We start from the raw sequence: 6,000 nt of genomic DNA on the forward strand, positions 1-6,000 counted from the left end.
CACGGGTCCTCCACTTTCGCCTTAAGACAAACGAATAATATCAAAATAAGGCTTGTAGCACGCTTATAAATAACGTAATTTATCAGAAATCATAAGTTTTTAACAGTTTTTATAAATTATACCCCGGATTTTTGGGGACGGGAATGTTTTACACTAGACAACAAATAGGTAAAAACTGTAAAAATACCACATATTGGAGCCTATTTCCTATTTTATACCTATTTTACAATAAAGGCAGTTAGAAATACACGAAATCATCTCGCACCCAAAAATATTATTATACGACTACGACGTCTTTAGACGTTCTTGGAGTTACAAAGGTTAAACTAGGCAGAAATAATTGCACAACAGAAATTACACTAAGCTAAAAAGAAAAAGAGAAATGCTAAAATGAAAGAGCATATTAAACGGGAAAAATACAGCACATTAAAAATGAAAAGTGGAATATAAATGCATTTACTAATTGCGCACGTAGATATTTGTGGAAAATATGCACATTGGATAGAAATAATTGTAAGGGAAAACCGTAACGTCCGTAACACACACATAATTAAACCGTGTAACCAGTTCAATTTACTTTTACATTATCTTGTGTGGTTTTATACTTTTGCAGCTCGGTAAATGCTAAATATAAATCCATGATATATCCATGGATAAATGCTCTTGCCTCTTTTACCACGCTACTCAGTCACATCCTACAGTATTCTACTAGAATAACAATACCTACTTTGCTCTTGTTACTGAACTTTTGTTATTATATAAATTTATATACCTACTAAACGTGAGTGCAATTAAATATAACAGTCGTACATCCATAAGAATTAAATTAATAACGGAATGATGAATTAAAATAAACACTAATTTGGTCGTGACCATGAGCGATCTAAGAGACATCACACACCTATGAATTCATCTTAATTGCCTTCCCATTCCTATGCCACTCCCATGTTTATCCATCATCTTTCTTTTATTGATAACTGAAAAATAAACATAATGTGCATGTTCTAAATGTTGTTGGCTCCGATTAAAATCTGTCTTCAATAATAGATTGCCTTGGCCAGCACAAAGAAAAATATATCAAGCAAAAACGTCTGCGAACGATGTTATTAAGTTTAGCATAAATTTAAAAGTAGAAAAAGGCCCATATGGTGGAAATATTAGCTATCCATGGATGAAGTCTTGGTAGTTTAGATGGCAGAGCACTGGGCTAGTGATCTAGTGCTCGTAAGTGCAAGTTGCATCCAAGAAAGTAATTATTTCCTCAGTTATTACAATTTTAGATAACCCAGTCATAGATATTTATCTGAAGTTATTAGTGAACCTGAACATGATAAATTAAGGGCATGAATGTTTAGGTGTGTGAGGTTACGTTCTATTTACTACAGGACAATGTTCCAATCCCAATAGTTGCCTTCTTCAATCTTAATACAATTCCAAGCAATACAATTGACAATTATTTGCCCAAAGACTAAGCTGAGCAACGAGGTAATGCGGCCAGCGGCGTCATGGGAGCAATACCGAGGGCTACACTTGGGTTAAGTTATGATTCGTTTTTAAAGATTTAAATGTGTTTTATGTGATTTTGTGTTAGATTTTAGTTTGTATGTAAAGATTATATGTATTTAATGCAATATTGTAATAACGTTTACTTTATTTGCTGTAATAAATTTAGACTATTTCTTCAGTGACAAACGGGCTGTAAATGAATTACGCTGTCAAACATTTGTAAGCTTACCTTATCATGGAACGCTAAATTTAAATCAGTCAACGGAAATCCGTCCAGTGACGGATGTCTTATCAACAGCGATAAATGGCGGAAACGCGACCGAAATACGCCTGGATCTGTAATCGTCGAGGTCGATATCGTTATAACAGAAATCACGAGTCATCCATTAGTGACAATTAATGTTCGTTGCAATCAGACGCGGGCTGCTGGACCGTGGGAGTATTTAAGCAGTACTTCAACTTTGTTGTTTGGTTGCATTTCCACTGAGGTGAATAATGAGAGGAATCAATCAATAGTATTGACTAATCCACATCTCTTATCCGCTGTGCTGGATTAACCATTTCTATTAGTTGTTTCGTCTCTATATCATATCCGCTCGGAAAGGCAACCTTATAAAACGCCCATGGTCTCTGGGACAGAAAGGTTCTTAAGAGCGCGAATCGGCGTATATTGTTGTTGATATCCATGAGGAAACATGACCAACAGTGGACGTTTTTCAGTTGATAGGATAATGACAATTAATGCATTTCGAGCAACAAAAACTAACCTATACTTTCTTCTTGATATTTCTTTTCCATTCCGTCACATTTCCGTGCATTACGAGTAGGTGAGTGTTATCTAAGAGAGTCGTGTCAATATCAATTTAAACACGTTCCCTACCTACATAAATGTTAATAGAAGAAGGGTTATCATAAAAAGCAGGAACGAATTGTATACTTATATGTTTTAATTGTCTAGTACAGTCATCATCAGAAGTAGTAAAAAAAAAGCGGTAAAATATTCACCATTTTATCAGCGTAACAAACAGTAGAATCTAAGTATTCTAAAATTTTTGAGGGAACTAATCGATTACATTTTTTGTTAAAACTTACCGAGCACGCACTACCTCGCCACACTTACGCTCATTATAACATTTGATAGACCTTCAAACATAAACAAAGGTATTTTTAATGAAGTAAGTAAGCTAAGACAACACAGTAGCCTACGGACTCTTGCAGTACTTCATATTCATGTAGATAGTAACTGGATCAACTAATCCATCGTGTTCGTGTTTCCAAAAACATTCAATAGATAATAAAATACATTCCTGCCCCAAACACCGGCTGCATTGTTGGCAATGTCATCTAAAAGCGCAACTACAAATTACCCAGTCGAAAACTGTCGGGTGCCGACAGCACGCCGGACGTGTGACGTCACGCCATGTTACGCCACGGCACGCCACGCTTCGCCACGAAACGCCACAATTCAATTTGCGGTATTTGCTCCGTCACAATCGAGAGAAATATCGCGAGTTATTATTTACACTTTTAAGTTCTCCGGGCTGTAATAGGAACGTGATTTTGTAATAGATTGTTTTTCATCACGTTTTTGAATTCATAACATACTTACGGTTTAACAAGATTTCATTGGCGCTGCGCTTATTTATTTACGATAGCTAGCTGCTAGGCTGCTACTCACTTTTTTCAATGGAACCTAAATCTCTATAGGTAATAATAGGTACTTACCTTTCATCAATATTTTAAGGTTTAAATGTAAAGCGAGTTTATTTCACATTTAAATAATATTAAATAAGGTATTTATTCAATGGCCTCTATAGTAGATTTGGTTAAAAAGGAAGAAAAATTAACATCAACGCAGGTACTCAGGGTTCCATTGTAAAAGTTGATCAGTAAAAGATTTGTCTTCTCTCTAGAGGAGGAAGTTTAGTCTAGGACCATGCTATTAATTAATTAATTCACTGACTAGTCAGTCAGCAACACGCTATTGACATCTCTGTAGTCGCAAGCGTCCATTGTGCTACATCCGTTCAGCATCAGACGTCTCGTGTGCTCTTTTGCGAACTCTAGTTATTTTGTTGTAAGAGGTGACAGTTCAATACATGTTGGTTGATCAAATGCCGGTTTAAGTTCTCTAAAGTGATACTAAAAATGGTTCAGCGTGGCCCGCAAATCCACCTCACAAAGTATGACTTTACGTTCAAAATGCCCTGTATTTAGTCCAGGAAATATACGGCATCGGCCCAATCAGTCGCGTTCCGGACCGAGCTATTAATCAGCTGTGCACATAACGCATAAGTCAACAGATATGCGATACGATCGAGAGCACATGTGCAAAATACAAGAGCCATTGTAGGTAAGTATATGGTTACGTGAATGATATTGATGCGGTCAGTGTCAAAAACACTGCATTATTTATTAATTGTACGAAAAATAAATTTCACTCAAAATTTTATTAGGAAACAACAACAGGCATTCTTACCGTTAAAAGGCGATCTTTTCCAAATAATCAATGAGTATAAGGTCCTGTAAAGTATTGGATAGCTGATTAACAAATAATTAACTGCCAGATAAAACTTCCTACAAAACTTAGCCCTTTATCTAGCCATTAAGCTTATTTGAAGATTGTGAAACCACAATTACAATAATTTTTAGAAAACGCCTATCAAACTTTAAACCTATATAAAGTAGAGGGATATTTCCCACCTGATTTTAAACTTTATCTCTAATTAATAGGGTGCAATTTTTCATAGTTTCTGACACCCTTATACCTTGTAAAGGGTTAATGCATTCAAATGACGACATAACTTTTTTTTCGCATCTGTCATGCCAATAAATCTACACTTCTGGCGTTTGTCGATATACGAGTGTACGTTGGTTGTACGGGCGGAAATTGGACAGAGTGCATACCTTTATTATTAGGGTTTCGATTATCCGCCTTCGGGTATTGAACCCTAAAAAATCTGTACTCAATATTTTAACAAAGGCTGGTTAGTAATTTGTAACCACAACATTGAATAGACACCTATATAGGAAACACATAACTACGTATACTTACAGAGATGCGATTTATCTAAAGTAACCAGACTCTGATGAGATGACATTCAATTTGACACTTCATAACATTCATGGACAAAATAAAAAGTATTATTTGTCGGATGTATTCTAATTTTACATTAGACATTCATCGTAAATAAATAAAAACTTTTTTATGAATAGTAAGAATCAATTAACGTTAATCTCACAAATACTGGTACGAAACTGTTGCTTATAACTTACTGAATGCGCTGGCTTGCTCCTGCCTACATCTCCTAAATCATCCTATATAATATGATACAAGGTATCTAAGTAGTTATATAATTCAAGATGTCTGAAACTGTCCGTGTAGGATGGGGAATGGAAACCCGGAACATGACATCCATTAGGATACATTTCCGATACAATAAATGTTTACATGTTCAATGCTGAAATATCATTGAAACTATCATTATCTTGGCGTCTATCGGTATGAGAGCCGGGGATCCGTTAGGCACCCATGTTGCTACAGCCATGATAATCAAATCTAAAATTTCACAAATCGTCCTATGCTCTCTCACACTTATTTACTGTAAAGGTGAAAATTTGCAAGATTCATTATATTGCCCTAAAACACCTTCAAAGAGAGCGCTGGTTAGAGCGCGCTAGCGGTAAGAGCGTGCGACTTTCAATCTGAAGGTCGTGGATTCAAATCTCGGCTTGTACTAATGAATTTTTCGGAACTTATTTATGTACGAAATATCATTTGATATTTACCATTCGCTTTTCAGTGAAGGAAACCGGACTAATCCGGATAAGGCCCAGTTTACCCTCTAGGTTGGAAGGTCAGATGGCAGTCGCTAACTAGTGCCTACGCCAATTCTTGGGATTAGTTGTCTAGCGGACCCCAAGCTCCCATGAGCCGTGCCGGGATAATGCGAGGAAGAAGAAGAGAAGACTAAAACACCTTCAAAATAGAAATACGTCACTGACAGGAAACTATAGGTATTTCTGGCGGCGATGCCAACTTGCAACAAGATATATATCAATGTCTACTCAAGGGTATCATTCCACTTGCAAAACGGGTTAATATAGCGGGCGAACCAGGAAACCTTTCTCAAATTACGTATAAATAGGACTTTGGAGCAGGCTATTTGGAACGAAAGGAATTCAAAATGCTACCCATGAGCTCGATTATCCGGTACATGGAAGATGGTCAAAAAACCTCTTGGGTAGCTGACGGATCTTGCCTAAAGGGGCAACTACACGAAAGATCCCTATGGGTAGTAGTGGATACAAGGGCCCCAGAAAATCATAAGATAAGATAAGACGTATAAATAGTTGTAACTAATCTGGGATGCACAGGGATTCCACAAGCATCAACAATTAACATAGATGCATCATGCGTCTTTGTCAGCGTGCCGGCGCGGCGTTGCAAACTATGCAAACAGGTAAGCTGCGTTGTGAAGGTTATATTGAAAA

Source organism: Cydia pomonella, chromosome 17, assembly GCF_033807575.1.
Source record: "Cydia pomonella isolate Wapato2018A chromosome 17, ilCydPomo1, whole genome shotgun sequence".
NCBI classification, from domain to species: Eukaryota; Metazoa; Arthropoda; class Insecta; order Lepidoptera; family Tortricidae; genus Cydia; species Cydia pomonella.